Raw genomic sequence first — 17308 nt, forward strand, 5'->3', positions numbered from 1 at the left:
TCTCTCTCTCTCTCTCTCTCTCTCTCTCTCTCTCTCTCTCTCTCTCTTTCTCTCTCCTCCTCCTCCTCTCTCCCTCTCTCTCTCCCTAGACTGTAAGGTCCCTGAGGGCAAGACTTGGTTTCTACTTCTCTATTACCACATTGATCCCTGGGGAGAATGGGTTTAAATGTAAAGTGTTTACTACAAGGAATTTACCTCACAAAATTAATTTTTTATGCAGTTGTACTTTATTTTTTAAAACAATATTTCATTTTTCTCAGTTACATGTAAAGACAATTTAAAGATTCTTTTTAAAAAACAATTTGAATTCCAAATTTTCTCTTCTTTCTCCTTCCCCCCTCCCTGAGACAGTAAGCAAATTGATAAAGTTTATAAATATTAAATTACACAAAACATTACCATATCAGTCAGGGTGTGAAAGAAGACACAGATACAAAGGGGGGAAAATCCATAAAAAATAGAGAAAGTGGAAAAAAAGTATGCTTTGACTTGCATTCAAACTCCATCAGTTCTTTCTCTGGAGGTGGATAGCATTTTTCATCACCAGCCCTTCAGAATTGTCTTGAATCTTTGTGTTGCTGAGAAGAGCTAAGTCATTCATAGCTGATCACTGTACAATATTGCTGTTACAATGTCCTGGTTCTGCTCACTTCACTTTGCATCAGTTCATGTAAGTCTTTCTAGGTTTTTCTGAAGTCTGCCTGCTCATTGTTTCTTATAGCCCTGTAATATTCCATTATGATCATACACCAGAATTTGTTCAGCCATCCCCCAATTGATGGGCATCTCTTCAATTTCCATTTCTTTGCCATCACCAAAAAATGCTGCTACAAATATTTTTGTACAATTAGGTCCCTCCCCTCCCCCACCCTTTTTTGATCTCACCAAGTTCACTTCTAATTATCCCTTTGTTTCCAGAAGTTCACTGAACTGGGTTAAGATGATCACCGGCGCTTTGCTCTTCATTGGACTTGGCTGCCTACAGACTGGCATGGCTCCCATCCCTGGAGCTTGGGAGGCTTTCCCAAGTTTTCAAGGCTCACAAGGTCCCACCCAATCCCTTACCCTAATACTCCTTTGCTAAGGCAGGAAAGAATAGACACTAGAAGGATGACTATAGCCACAGGGGCATGTGTTCATGGGCCAATAGCAACCACAAAGCCATGTGCTCGTGGCTTAATATCAGCCTAGTTGGGGTGCAGAGGCAACATCCGGGCTTATTGCTGGCTGTGGAGAGGGCCCAAGGCCCCTTTCCCTGCCAGGAGGTCCAGGGCAGTGCATCCTTCCTATTCCACTGACAGAGAAGGAAGAATTTGCTTTGTTCTTTCTCTGTTTCCTCCACAAGGCTGGGCACACAGGGGGTTCACAAAAGACTTGCAATACAACAAAGGCTAGAGGCACTTTTGTCTCTGGAGGCTGTAATTCATTTAAAATATATTTATGCTCTCCTGACCCCCTCTCCCATGAGCACATCTTAGAGTATAAGGGATTATCTGACTGACCCCTTAAACCCTAAGAGGATGGTACAAAGCTCCCCAAAGCGTCTCTTAGCACAGGAGGAGAGCTTTGGGATCTGGAGCAATAGCCTGGACTGGAGATGGATGGTTTGATAACAGGTGTGAGGGTACAGGGCCCTTAATTTTGTGACAATGTTTAATCACTTCTCTCTTACACCCTGTCCTTGTCACCCCTCTCTGCCCTGGGCCCTGAATTTTATCTCTGACATCTCTGATCCTAGGTGAAGCCTCTGCACACAGGCTTGGCTGCCCTCTGGATCCTGCACACAGCCCCTTTTGGGCTTCTTGTAGACAGGTGGTCCCCAGGAGCTGCAAGGAGCCTGCCTCTGATCTGTGGCTCAGATCACCCCACTCTGGCTCACTCTTGCCTCTTTCTCCCTAGCTCCTTGCTAGGTTTGGCAAACACTACACTAGAGAAACCCCGCCAGGCCATTCACCTGGCAGCAGCCTGAGTATCTTTGTCTCCAGGGATGGCCCAAGGAAAATGCTCTGGTTTGGCCCATAAACATGTCAGATCTCTTCCTGTTTTCTCCAGCAGTCCTGTCCAAAGCACTGACCTTTGGAGTCCTGGAGAGGGGGCAAGTTTGCACAACTCTGGGGAAGTCAGCTGTCTTCATACTATTGTCAGATTCTCCTGGTGAGGGATGGATAAGGATCCTCATTTTTAAGGGACCAGCCTCAAGCAACCCCATCAGAAAGAATGAAGACCAGTGGTCATCCCTAGGACATGCCCTGTTGGCCAGGCCTTAGCAGGAGAACTTAAAGAGAACTTTGGTAGTGTTTGTATGGCACTGAGGCCAGCTCATCCATGAATCTTTGGGGACTAATGCTCTTCAATTCAGTTAACTCGATTTGATTCCCCTTTAGTGAGAATCTCCTATGCACACAGGCCTATGGTCGGCTAAGCTGTTAGCAAGATTGAGGCCCTGCCATATAACTGATCTCAGGCAGAGAGATTGGGGAGGAGGAAGCAGATAAAGAGAATTTTCAGTTGAGGGGCACAGTTTAATTGGGGAGACAGTTTATGATGCCATGGGCCAGTGTTGCCTTCTATAGCACTGGACCCTGGCACGAAGTGGGGTTCATTGAAGAGTAAGAAGTCAAATCTCAGCTGACACAGGGTCCTTTCCTCTATCCTGACCCTTCCTCCACCCCAATCAGGGATCTCCCTCAAATGCTTCCTCCTCAGTTACTGGACCCCTGCTCTCCCACATCCAAGATCTGGAAGGCATTACTTAGATTCCTTCCTCTCTAGGGGAGGATAAAGAGTCTAAACTACCCCTTGGTCTGAGAAGTCATGGGATCCCAGGCAGCATGAATCAGAGCTAGGCTGGTCAGTGTCTCGGCACCAAAGGCTGGACCTTCCTGAGGGAGCTGTCTGAACCCACCTTGTCCCTAACATGCTGGGTGACATTGTTCCCGACTTGGGTCACCAAAGATGGCATTTTGGGAGCCTGGTCATGTCTAACAAGCATTCTGGGACTATAAAAGATGGCCTTTAGAATCCATCACAAATGTCTGTTTTTATTCCCATCTTAAAGAATCACTTTCATATTCCCCCCTCTTCCCTTCTTCTTGAAACCAAAGAAGCTAGGGAAAGGCCAGAGCTGTTTTTCCACTTAGTGGGTGCTTCCCTCTGCTGGGCTGAACTTTGGCAGCGGGAGCCAGGATCCCCCCTCTCCCTCTCTTTTTCCAAGAAATTTCCAGGGTCTTCCATTTGTGAAAGCACTTAGTGTTTTTATTGAAAAGCTGAGCACCTGGCATTCCCATCATTCTCATCTCCCTCCAGCTTTGGGGTCAGAGTGGCCCAGCTGCCTTGGAGAAAGGCACAGTGGGCATTTTATACCCCCCTCCCCCGAATATGGGAAAAGAGGAAAACAATCAGCAGCAAGCTTTTCTGGGGCACCTCTGTGTGTGCAGGCCGAGGCCCAGAGCACAACTAGATGCTGCCATCACAGTACTCAGTTTAGGAGACACACAGTGCGGCCCTGACCTGTGAAGGCATGTAGTCCAGAGAAGACAGAGAAAGCCCAGACCCAGGCCCTGCCATTGAGAGCTTAAGGTCTGGACTGGCAAACAAATGACATGAAGTCACCATCTCTTAGACATCTCATAGACACCCCACCATCTCTGCCTTCTCATCTTCTGTGCTGCTTGTCCAGCTTCTGCCATAAGCCATGGGGTGGGGGGAGGGGGGGTCTGATCCACTTGTTGAAAGCCTTCCCCTAGGTCTTTTAACACTCCATGGGAACACATGCAGTTCTCAAACTGCCCATCTACTACCCTCCCTTTTTGCTATTTGGTTAATCCAGATTATTGTCCTGATCATCCAAATCTTTGAAGACATCTTGCATTTTTCTTCTTGAATGTGTCATCTGTAATATGCCAAAGTATATTAATGCCCACCCATTATCAGTCTCTGAATGAAACAAAGTGAGTGCTATGGACAGTCAAAGCTCAGAGGAGGTTTGTCACAGTGGGCTTCCTGGAGGAGGTGGACCCTGAAGGGTAGGTAGAATGGAAGCACTTTAGAATAGAAGCTCCTTGAGGAAAGGTCCTGTTTTTGCTTTTTCTTTGTAATCTTGGTACATCACCAGAGCCAGCACTTAATAAATGCTTACTTGCTTGGATTTGGAGAAGGTGGGAGGACAGATGATTTTCATTCCAAATGGGAGATGAGGTGGTATTGGGAGCAAAGAGGCAGGGATGGTAACCCACAGTGTATTTGAAAAATAAAACACCTAGCCTCATTACATAGTACAGAGAATTTGAAAATATTTTTAATCCAATCCTCTCATTTTACAGTTGGAGAAACTGAGTCCCAGAAAGGGAAAGAGACTTACCAAGAGTCATTCAAGTAGTTAGTGTTAGAGGCAGGATTAGAATTTGGGTCTCCTGACCTTTGTCCCAGGGTTTTGTCCATTCCATTAGGCAGCCTGTGGACCTATTTCGTATTATACTTTGGTGACCTGAAGCTCTAGCTTCCCAGTGCTCAAAGGACTGAAACAGAAAAGTGAATGGGAAGTCTAACTGGTTTGGAGAATAATCATGACAATAACAACTCATATTTCTCAAAAGATGAAGGGTTTCCAAAGTGCTGTCTTCAACAATGCTCTGAGGGCAAAGCTTTCCCAGGCTCGTGTCAGAGGGACTTGTGCTCCTCCCTCCCACCCCAATCTTGGGCATTCCCCAGAAGATTTCAGTGGCAGGGCCCATGTAAGTTTTGAAGTAATTGTCTTGAAGCCCTAAGTGGAAAAACCACACAGATGTCTCTGGGCATTGGACTTTCGAAGACAAGAGGGGAGAAATGGTGACTGTGGTGTGAGGTTAGCTTTCAAGGAAATGTTCAAGGCTGGAGTCAAAATGGAGTCATCAGATTCTAGGGTGGGTGGACCGCAGGTCTGACTTAGCTGAACTCATTTGATTCATTGATTTCCAGAATTGTAGAATCCCAGAGCTACAAAGGACCTCAGAGAACATTTAGTTCAATTCGTACCTGGAGAAGCATCCTTTTATAACATGCCCACAAATCGTCATCCAGTCTCTGCATAAGCACTTTGAGCAATGGGGAGCTCACTACTTCCTCAGATAGCCCATTTCACTGTGGGACAGCTCAGATCATTTGAAAGTTTCTCCTTATGTCAATCCTAAATTTGTCTCTGAAACGTTCTACTATTGGCTCTTATTTTGAGGCCAAGGAAAACTCATCAAAATCCCTTTTCCCCATGAGAGCAGACATAACAGTATTTTTTTTTCAGTATTTGCTGAGTCTGGTCTGGTGCTTTTCCCCCTTCCACAAAAGTATAGAGTGCTAGTATACAGAGGACACAAGATCATTGTGTGTCACATACATTTTGCTTAAGAAAACTTCAAGCCTGAGACATCTCTTGCCTTGGAGATTTTGCTTCTGCAATTTCTAATTCCCACTCAGAGCCTAAAAAAATATATATAATTCATTCTTTCTCTTCTGTCTTTCCTTCTGTCCTGTTCTTTCTCCTTCTCTTCCTTCTTCTGTTCTTTCCTTCCTTCTCTTCTTCTCATCTCTTTCTCACCTTTACCTTTCCTTCCTCTCCCTTTTTCTCCCCTCCCCTCCACTCCCCTCCAAGGCTGGTCCTCTGATGAAGGCATCCTCTCCATACCTTTCTGTATCCCTGCCCTCACCCTACTCCCTGAAAGCAGAGGACTCTAAGTCATTTTGTCTTCTGCCTCTCCTGTGGTGAAGGAAAGAGTAATTATGTAGGATGTCACTCCATGTACCTGAGCTTAAGCTTCATCATCTGTCAAAAGCGAAGCAATAGTATCTGTGCTTGCTGTATTGGGGTGGGGGCAGCTTACAATGATTTCTGGCAATGGGAGCATGGTGACATCATTACAGAACTAGGAGTCAAGAGCCCTAGTTAGAGTCCCAGCTTTGCTACTGACCTGGGTGACCTTGGATAAATTACTCCCCTCTCTGGATCAAGATTTCTTTATCTGTAAAGTGGGTATGGTGACCCTCACACTACACAGCTCCTTGAGTTAGGAGTTCTGAGGATTAAATAAGATAATGTATGTGAAACAGAAAACACACCAATATAGGTTGATGATAACCATGATGATTAAGATGATTTCATGCCACATTTCTTGAAGTTAAGGTGTTAGAACTACATATACCCCCTTCTCCCAGAGAAATCTACATTCCAAAGGGGCAGTCCTACAGGAGGGCAATAATTAACCCAAAGAGATGAAGAGTCAATGGGAGCAAAAGCAACTGGCTTCTTAATATTTCAGGATTAACAAGTATGGGAGGTAAGATGGATTTTCAAATGACCAGAAGGCTGTGTCCTGTTCGGACCAAAGCCAAGTAATAGCTTTATCTGGACAAAACACATGCAAGTCTCTCTTCTAGGAAGAAGGGCAGAGGGGTCCCTTTTGATTCCTTGAGTTATCAGTGGGAATCAAATGTTTCCCCAAATCACAAAAGAATGACTTCAAGGATGAAAACAAAGGGGGAAAAGAAACTTAAGAGACAGTCGGGGAATTCTAATCTCTCAGAAAACTAAGGGTAGAATAATGTGACACAGAAAAGAAAGGTAGGAAAGAACATCTGGAGCTTTGTAACTGACATGAGGCTATTTCCATAGAATGTAGAGACAGTCTCTGTGGGGAGATCTGAGCTTCCTGTGCTTCAAGGAATGATGATGTATATCCACAGGTGCCGGTAGAGAGGTCATCCAGCACTCGTTATAAGAAGAAATGAGTAGTGTTGGTTGCTTATTCCATCCTGAGATACCCTGAGGTACTTGACAAATAGTAGGGAGGTATGTTGCCTTCCTAGAGTGTTTGGCAAGCCAAAGGTTATAAGGGAGAGTTTCCTGGGACTGGTAAAACTTGATGACTATTATCTACACCTGGTGATTCACTGGGGAATAAGCAAAGGCCAAGAAACCCCTATGAATTGTGAAGTCTTAGGCAAGATGCCAGTGACTGTAAGGGCACAGGTGGGTGTTTTCCTCATTGCTGAAAACTGAGGATAAGGACTTTGGAAGAGAAAGTAAAATTTGGGAAGCAAATAATTGGTTAAGAACACGGCATCTGCGAATGCAATTTGGATTTCTGGACCATAGATTAATATATAGGAATGATGAATCCATCTCTAGAGACAGTAGAAATTAATTTTTTTAAAAACCTGGAAACATGCAACTATGACCAAGAGAGTTTTAAGCCGAAAATGGAAAATTATCCACATATCTGGCAAGCTAGATATACCACAGAGAATATAAGCATGACATAAGAAGGAGAAAATTGTGGAGAACTGTAATTTACTGAAGACAATGTCCAAGAAAATGGGGAGTAATAAAAGCTATGTCTTTAGATATTTATAGATAAGTGTGCAGAGTATAGCTAAGAAAAAAAGTGAACTTGACATATTTTTTTTTTAAAGGAGGTAAATTTGACCTTATAGCTATGTTGCCACAGAGATTGCATTGGGGTATGATCAGTTACCAGAATACAGATATAAAAAAGTGTAACTTAAAATATTTTTATTTTCAGTTTAAAATGATCTCCCTCCTTTCATTCCTTCCCCCTTTCTCTCCCCCCCCATTGAGAAGGTAAGAAATATAGCACACATCACACATATGAAGCATGCAAAACATATTTCTGCATTAGCCATAAAAGTATGACTTTCACAAAAGAAAAATGATTTATTAAAAGAGCAATGAAATAGCATTAAAGAATAAGAGACATTCATGTAAAAAAAATTTAGGACTCTGAGGAGGCAAGCATGATAAAAATAATGGAGTAAGAAATAGAAGTGTTGGCATCCATTGTAACCTTGAGCAGTATAACCTTGAGCAAGTTACTTAACCCCAATTGCTTAGGGGCAGCCAGGTGACTCAGCAAGTAAGAGCACTGACCCCAGTGTCGGGATGACCTGGGGATCGAATCCAGGCTCAGATACTTAGCACCACACCCAGAAATAACTGGCTGTGTAATCTTGAGCAAGTTACTTAACCCCAATTGCTTAAAAAATAAAGAAAATAAATAGAAGTGTTGGGATTATACTACAAACCATTTAACCAGAAGGAGGAAATAGAAAATTATTTTAGGAAAAATCACAAACCTGGTGTGGAGGTATGATATAGTAATGATGGGGAACTTTAATCATCTGGACAGTCAATGGTGCTTCTTCTTTGGTGAAAACAGAGTAGCTAATAAGTCACGGAGTATACTTAATGATAATTTCATTTTTTTTTTCAAATGGTAGCCCTAACATTGAAGGACCTCACATCCATAGAAATCTTTCTTCAACTAAGACTTTGTACTGGATCTCCTCCATCAAAACGGTGAATACTTTGGGTGAGCATATATCTCACTATTTTTAGCCTCATTTGATTTTTATGATCTGTTGAACAGGTTAGTCTCTATTGTATCTTTTGAGGAATCTTGTATAAAGATAAGAAACCATGGGAATCTTGGGAGGAAGTAATCACTCTTTCTTTTGAGTCAATGATGGATAAATATAGAGGGAGAAAGTCAGGTATAGGCTAAAGTATATTCTAGAGCTGGGAAGAGTGATTTGTATAGGATTCAGAGAAAGTCCAGAGAGAAGTCTATAATATACTCTTCTACTGGGAAAAATGAGCCCAACAGGGGCCTTATATTATCAAGATTGAAATTCTGGTGACAAAAATGAAAGTTATTCTGATGACTATAAAAAGTCTAAAGAGTCTGATGTCGATGTAGAAGGAATTCATTGACCATTTTTCATTTTACAAAGACATGCCTAAGACATGGTAGCAAGGGAGGATGAACTCAATAGCACAGTTCTCTAAGAATCCTGACTATGATAGTGAATACTAGTTTTTTTTTTTTAAGGAAATATATGCTTTGTAGGCAAGAATAAGATCCAAGAATGGGAAGAATATTTGTTCAGGTAGGTAAGATAATGGAGAAAAGGCTGAAAGATTTGTCTCTGTTTTCACTATTTTTTCTTTTCCACGAGCAATGATCTTCAGACTGAAGATAGAACAAAAATGGTTAATGGAAAGTTAAAATCCAAAATCAAAAGTAAGAGAGCACCTAGCTTCCTTCAATTCAATTCAATAAACACTTCTGAGTGTAAGTCACCAATCTTGGATAAACCACATTCTAGAGTTTATCCTGTAATCCCAAGAGAATTAGTATATGTGATTTCAGGGACTATGTGAGTGATCTTTACAAGATCGTAGAGCTGCCATTGGGGCTTAGATGGACAAATGTTCCAATCCAAAAAGGAAAGAGGATGAATCTTTTAAAAGATGGGTAACAATCTAGACTGTAACATTAAAGGTAGGGTTTGAATTCATAGAAAGGGAAGTAGGTGATGATCACCCAAAAGGATGGGTTCATCCAGAATAGGTCATGCCATAATAATGTCATTTTCTTTTTGGCAGGAAAGTAGATCAGGGAAATGGCATCAACAAAGTATTCTATTTCAAGAACAAATAGTCCAATCCATATGGAATCCCCATTATAACATACCCAACAAGTGGTCACCCAGATTCTGCTGGAAGACCTCTAAGGAGAGAGAACCTAATACCTCCCAAGGAGTCAATTCCACTTTTAGTTAACTCTAATTGTTAGGAAATTTTTCCTGACATCAAGCCCAAATTAGCCTCTTTGCAAATTCTATCTGTCTCTCCTGGGATCAAACAGAACAAGCTTACTCTGCCTCCTCCCAAGTCTTCCTTTCTCCAAGCTAAACATTCCCAATTTCTTTAATTTATCCTCATATAATACAGACTCAAGGTCTTTCACCATCTTGGTTGTCCTCCTCAATGTCTTTCTGAAACTGGCACCCAAAATGGAGCATACCACTTCAGATATGGTCTGATAAGGGTAGAGTACAGAAAGACTCTCTATCACCTCTTTATTCCTGGAAGCTACACCTCTCATAATGTAGTCCAAGGTGGCATCAATTCTCTCCTGTTCTTCGAGTTCAGGCTCCCCAAGGACAAGAAGAGCCAGTGACTCCCATCCCAGGGAGAATGTAAATAAGCCAGCAGTGCCAAAACCACCTTCTGCATGAGGCTTTCTTTAATTCTGTCCATCACCCCACTTGACAGTGACAAGGTTTGAAGATTTATTTAAATATCCCAGACCATTAGCAGTACAAACAGTGGCAATAAGGCAGTTGGTGATGGCTGTCTATAGGAAGGTAAATGTTTCCACACCTGTAATGGTTCCATTCCAAACTCCAAGGGAATGAATAGCCCATCTCTTTAAATAGCCCTTCTTCTTCTGACCCCTGATGTGGCTGTGTCTCCTTGGCCTCCCTTCTCATTCTGGATATGCTGTCTGTCCTCAGCTCTGGCCTCACTGCCTCTTGAAGACATAAATGGGGCTCTGTGGCTCTCAGAGAGGAAAAATCCTAAGTTCTGTTTCTGGAAACCACAGTCTCCTTTTAGACCTTTTTTCAGACCTCAACTGGATGGTAAGACTGATGTCACCTCTTGTAGACTGAAATAAGGAAGGCTGCTCACTGTTGATGTCTCCATGACTCCTGAGTCCACTCCCAGAGATACAGAGGCCATTCATCAGTCCCAACATCTGTCCCAGCATGACTTGGATCAAGAGAATCTTGCTTAATTTGGACTTTGATTTTCCCAGCTATTATATGAAGGGGATTAGACTACATGGTCTTTGCTGGTCTATGGTTTTGTCATTCTGTAAGAAGTATTTGGTAATGATTAGGATCATAGATCTGGAGCCAGAAAGGACCTCTGAGATCATCCAGTTCAACTTCCTCATTTTCTAGGTGAGAAGACAGACCCAGTGAGTGAAATGAGTTGCCCAAGGACACATAGAGAGTACCATGTGCTTCACTGTGGGCTCCTCTCTTGGCATCTCATAGCCTGGAAGGTGGGGGGAACAGAGGAGAAACGGAGACAGGCCCTGCTCTCAAGGAACTCACCACTTGGGAGGAGGTCTCATACCTATGGAACACTGAGAAAATAACTGGGAACACAAAGGTATGATCAAGTACTGAATTTGGTTATTCAAATTACAAATTCAGTAGGATTTCTGAGAGGGGAGAGGTCAGTGTGAATTAGGGTGACTAAAGACACTTTGATGGAGATGGTGGGGCTTAAGCTGTATCTTGAAGGACAGAGAGGGCATTCTAGGCAAGTAGGTCAAGCAGTGGAAAGATGACTGGATCTGGAGTCAGGAAGACCTAAATTCAAATCTGGCCTTAGACACTTACTAGCTATGTGATCCTGGGTAAATCACTTAACTCCTGCCTGTTTCAATTTCCTCATCTGTAAAATAGGGATAATAGCAGTTACTTCCCAAGGTTGTTGTGAGGATCAAATGAGGTAGTATTTATAATGTATAACTCTTCGTGACCCTGTGGACCATACTGTCCATAGGGTTTTCTTGGCAAAGATGGTGGAGTGGATAGAGGCAGACAGAAGTTAAGTGATTTACTCAGGGTCATACAGCCAAGGAGTCCAAGGTCAGACTTGAACTCAGGTCTGGGTTGGTTTATATTGCGTCAGACTGGATTTTATTATGAGGGAATACATTGGATTGGATCAGACTGGATTGTGATATGTTGTTTTGTGCTGTATTACATTACATTATATTACATTATAGAGAGCTGGATTGGATTTAATTGAGTTAGGTTGGTCTGGGTTGTGTTATTTGGCATTAGCCAGTGTGGTGTTGACTTTGATTGATTAGTGTTGTATTATATTGCACTGGTACATTGGGTCGTGTTGTGTTGTGTTGAGCTGCATTGCACAGGGTTGTGCTGGGCTAGGTTGTACTATATGAGATTGAGTAGTATTTGGTAATTACATTGATTTATGATGTGCTTTGTAGTATTGGACTTGGGTTGGATGGCATTCACATTCCTATAGAATAGTCAGATATAATTTGTTATTCTCTCTCCAGGCCATGGGGACATGGATTAGTTTCTGAGATTAGAGTCTGCATGTTCCCTGAGGGCAGGAGCAAGGCCAAGGTGGGGTAGGGACATATATTTTAGAAATGAAATCCTTGGCTTAGTACCTATACCCACACAGACTGGATTAGAACCAGGCCAATCCAGAGCCAGATGGAGTCTCTTAGCTACCCCCCAGAACAATGAAAACCATATGAACTGTTTTGGTGGCTGGAGTTCTGACCTTCTGAGGAGATGCTGGCTTAGGATGGTAGAGGAACTGCTTTTTGAAAGCCAGGAAGTCCTCCCAGCATCCATGCTCCTAGTATCCACTTTCTGTGACCTTCCCTCATTAGTCTATTTCTCCAGGCTAGGTAGACCCTGGCCTCTGTAGCTCTCTCTGGATCTTTGTCTATTAAACCTAGAAGTGATGGATAGAAGTTACAGAAAATCAATTTTTGGTTCAATGTAAGGAATAACTCCCTAGCAGAGCTATCCAAAAGTGGGATGGGCCACTTCCGAACTGGAGCCAACTTGGCAGGATGTCACAGGAGACATTTCTATTCAGCTATCATGATGTATTGTTCCAGGCATTGCTTCTACAGGTTAAACATCCCCAGTTCCTTCAATTTTATGATATTGTAGCACAATCTCAAGGTCCTATGTCCCCTAGTTACCCTCTTCTGTACAGTTTCCAGCTTGCCTATCTCTGCCCTAAAATGTACTCCACACAGAATGCGAATGCAGTACTCCAGATTTGGCCTGACCAAGGCAATAGGACTGCAATTCTAAAGGTCTAAACCACTCATTTATCATTTTTTTGTTTGTTGTCTTTATTGACCATTGGGCTATGAGCCCTTTGGGGGCTCTTCCAACTCTGAGATTTTGTTTTTGATTCTAATGACTTGCAGTCTTTGTTCCTTTTAACCCTAAACTTACACAAACTATTTAGGTTCCACATAAGGAGTGTGGATAATACATATACGTCATTTGACTCAAGCCCCTATCTCAGTTTCACTAGGAACGATCTAAACTCCCTTTGAACCCAGCTAGCAGACCAGAAAAGGAATGTGGATTTTTTAAAATAAAACATTTAATTGAAACTAAAACAATGAGTGAAAGAATGAGAAAACACCCTCAGGAGATTCTCCGATGATTAGATTCTCCGATGATTATAATCTTACCCCTAGGTGAATAATAAGGGGAATAATCTATTCAGAGACTTCAGTCCCCAAATAAGGAAGAGTCTCCCTCTGAAGTCCAAACAAAGTGGGGGTAGTTTTCAGTGTAGACATGACTGCTTTAAGATAGTATCTTCTCTGGCCCAGTTCTCCATTCTCAGCATCCATTTGGGGCCAAGGTCTCAGGAACATGAAAAAAAAAATGATACTAGGAAGATTTTATTCCCCCAAAGAAAAGGTTTATGGAACTCCAGGGCTCTTAATTTCCTCCATTGCATTTTCCCTTCCATAAGGAACCTATTCTCAAAAGTCTCTTTATCGTCGCAATCAGAATCTGCACCTCATAATGTAACTTCCCTGTACTACAGGCATACAGTCTCTTGGGAAAGAGTGTTTGGACCATCTATTAGACATGACTTGAAGCCTAGTGTTTCATGGAAAATGCCCTTCTCTTTGGTCTATTTCTACAATGGACTGATAAACCTTAATCTGTTGTATTATTTGCCCCATCCCAGGCTCACCAATGCCTTTACCCAAAAGGTTACAGCCAGGTATAGCCCAAGAATATTATATTTAGGTTCATTCTAGTTTCTACCATTTATTAGCCATGTGGCTATGATCAAGTCACTTGCCCTTTGTTTCCTCATCTGGAAAATGAGAAGACTGTACTGGCGATCTCTGAGGTCCCTTCTGGCTCTATATCTTATGTAAACTCTTCATAACCTATAAACACCATATTAGTAGTTACAATGATGATGGAAGTACAGGCCATGAAGAAGATCATTTAATTGAGATGGAGAGGATGGTTCACCTTGAACCTCATAGGCAGTCAATGGATAAGGCCAGTCATGCCTTTGGGGGCTTGGCCTGAGCTCATCTGAGTAGACAGAATGGGAACATAGCCAGTATCCTCTGTAAAGGGAAAAGATTGTTTTGAAGGTTACATCAATCCCAGGAACAGACCTTTCTGTGATGAACACCAGGCCATGGTCCTGTAGCTCCATGGATGTTAAAATGTAAACTGAAACCACCAAAGGCTTCTACCCTTTCTGGACACTGTCCTCAAGTTCTCCAGCTGGTAAAGACATTGGATGGACTCTGGCTTCTGCCAGCAGGAAAGGTTTCAAGGGCGTTTGCTTCTTCAAGGCCTTTCTCTGGGCAATCTTCCATTCCCTTCTCTAACCTGCCTGCTCCCTCCCTCTTGGCTAGTCTGGAGGCAGAGAAAGGAGATGGAAGGACAAGCAGAGAGGAGGATACAGCAATTCGCCCAGAGTGGTGGGGAAAAATATGACTTTGGACATCCATGGCTATATCTACACGCCATAGAAGATTCAATTTAGTTCAACAAATGTTAATTGGGCAATTATGCCTTAGTCATTTAGGAGCCTTGGATTTTTGAAGTGTAGGACCTTAGAGCATAGAACATGGATTTTATAATGATAAATTATCTTAAATAAAATGGCAGAGCTAGGAGGAAACTTAGAGCAGAAAATGTTAGAGCTGGGGGCAATTTTGGGATATAACATGGGGTTTAAAGGAATCTTTGCCCAAACCCCTCATTTTACAGAGGAAGAAACTAAGGTTCAGAGATAGAAAGGAAATTGCAAAAAGTATAAAGACTTCAAGCTTAGCAGAAAGATAAATAAGACATTATAAATGCTATTGGTGTGCATGTGGTCTTTATTTCTATTTTTTGCCTTCCTTGTGTCATTTTAGAAAGGAGGAAATTCCCTTTCATCTTTGTCTATTGAAGTCCCTCCCCTCATTCAAACCCCCAGTGAGGGGTTTGAATTTCCTCTTTCTTGAAATCTCCACTGACTCCCCAGGTGATTTTTCTTTTCTTAAGTTTCTCATAGTACCTGGCACTGAATCACCTCTTGACTTGTATTATAGTCATTTGAATTGTATTGGAACCATAGATTGCTAGAGTTGGAAAAGACCTGAGGGATCATCCAGCTCAATCTCCTTGTTTTTCACAGGAGAAAAATGGAGCTTAGAAAGGTCAGGTACCTCGCCTAATGTCCCCCTATTAATTAGTGGCAGAACTGGGTCCTGACTCCCAGATCAATGGTCTTTCCGCTGCACCATTCCATTGCTATTAGATTGTAGGCTCCCTCTGAGGAAAGACCCTGTCACAGAGGCCTGCACACAGTAAGTGCCTAATAAATGCTCAAAATCCAAAAGACTCTACTTGGTGGAGATTGATTATTCAAGGTCCTGTACCTGCAAGAAGGGTGGAGCTAGTGAGAGGCTGGGATTGAAAAGAAGTCTTAATCTTTGGGCTTCCAACTTTGAGAGAGAAAACATACAGCATCTCCTGAGAGAAAGTCTGGGGAGAAGCTGACATGTAGAGGAGCTGGTACTTCAATCATATCCCTATCCCTAGATTATTACACTGCAAGATTTGGAGAATTTCCCCTCGAGTGAGATCCAGGGTTCCTTTTCTCAGTTGAGTTGAGCTGTGTTTGTCCCAGTGGGACAGCACCTTCATTTCGTGTACTTTCTGGCATTTATACTCATCTGGATGCCATCTCTGGTTTCTGTTTATCTATTGACTTGGGTGAATGGGTTTGTTTGCTAGTTGCCATGTGTGGTCTTTGCAGAACTGGTATTTGGAGGGAAGGGAGCCAAGCATTGGATATAGAACTTGCAGCACTCCTTCCCTGTTAAGTGATAATAATCAGGAGCTCAGCTTGAACCTAACAATAATTAGGTTGGGCAGTAGTTATGTATCCTGGTACCCTCTTTCAAAGGAGAAAAAAGTGGCCAGCCTAGAGCACCCATCTCCTACTTCCCTTCCTGGCAGAAACTAAATTTTCTCTTGGAGAAGGGAGGGCAGATGAGATTAGATATCTAGACATGCCTCCTGAGGAGTCACATATAGACAGACCCATATGGATTTATATAACCTATAAGGGCAACACAGCAAAATACCTCACCCCTTACATAAATATTTCTCAGATTCAACTGTTAGCCCTAAGACTACTCCAAAGGCATTTCAAAGAGACCGTGTCCTTCTCACGTGTTGCAATTTGTAGGAAAATTCCATGTACATCTTTCTCTTTGGCCTTTGTCTTTCCAGACTGGATTTTGTCATGGAATGTACATAATTATTTACATGTCGTCTACCCAGTAGAATGTCAACTCTGAGGGCAGGGATGGTGTTTTTGGTTTTCTTTGTTTCTCCAGCATTTAGCACAGTGCCTGGTATATAGCAGATGCTTAAGGAATATTCTTGATTGAGTAATTGATTGATAGTAGGATTATAGCTCTAGAACTGGAAGGGACCCCAGAAGCCATTAAATCTAATCCCTTCATTTTAAAGATGAGAAAATTGAGACCTAGGGAGGTCAATTGCTTGCCCGTGGTCATGTAGCTAATCATTGTCATGAGGAGGTGGCATCAGAGGAAAGAATTCCCCATATTAAGAAGGGCATTACATACAGAGTTGGCAGACTTGGTCTGAATCCCAGCTCTCCTATGTCCCAGCTCAGTCAATGTGGGGAATCTATTTAACCTTGCTGAACTATGAAGGAAGGCTTCTGCAACCTGCTTCCTAAAGCTGTTGGGTGAATGCCTTTGGTAGACCTAGTAGGCTGTAGGAATGTGAATTATTCTTGTTAATACTAGACATCAGTTGATTCGTTCTTTGTTATTTTCCATGCCATCAATGATTTGCATTTATTTTTTTCAATGGACAAAAATTCATTTTCTCTTTTTCCCACCCCACTGAAAAAAGAAAAAGAAAACCCTTGTAACAATCAATGGCCTTTAGTGGACACCCCCCAGCCCCAGACCATTTACTGAAGTCACTTGTCCCTTCTCTCAAGCACTATCTCAAATGTAACCTGCTCCATGAATCCTCTTCCGACCCTTTCAAGTCAAAATCATCTCTCATTTCTCATAGTACTTGGACCTATCCTCTGGTATTTATTTCACTCTTCCTTGTACCAATTATTTTCCTATTTGTCCTTTCCCATCTTAGATTGTAAGATCCTTGGCAGTAGTATCTATGTTGTATCTACCTTGGAGCTCATGGCCTTGAGCACAAGGGCTTTGATCAGAGTAGGTGATTACTAAATATTTGTAGAATTAAATTTATTCAATGAACATTTACTGAGCACCTGTTATGTGCAAGAACTCTGAGCTTAGCCCTGTGAGAAAGACAGAGATGAACAAGACCAGTCTTTGACCTGAGAAGT

This window comes from Petaurus breviceps, unplaced genomic scaffold, assembly GCF_028583685.1.
Source record: "Petaurus breviceps papuanus isolate PSGF00001 unplaced genomic scaffold, PetGlider_PUasm1.0 140, whole genome shotgun sequence".
Taxonomy (NCBI): domain Eukaryota; kingdom Metazoa; phylum Chordata; class Mammalia; order Diprotodontia; family Petauridae; genus Petaurus; species Petaurus breviceps.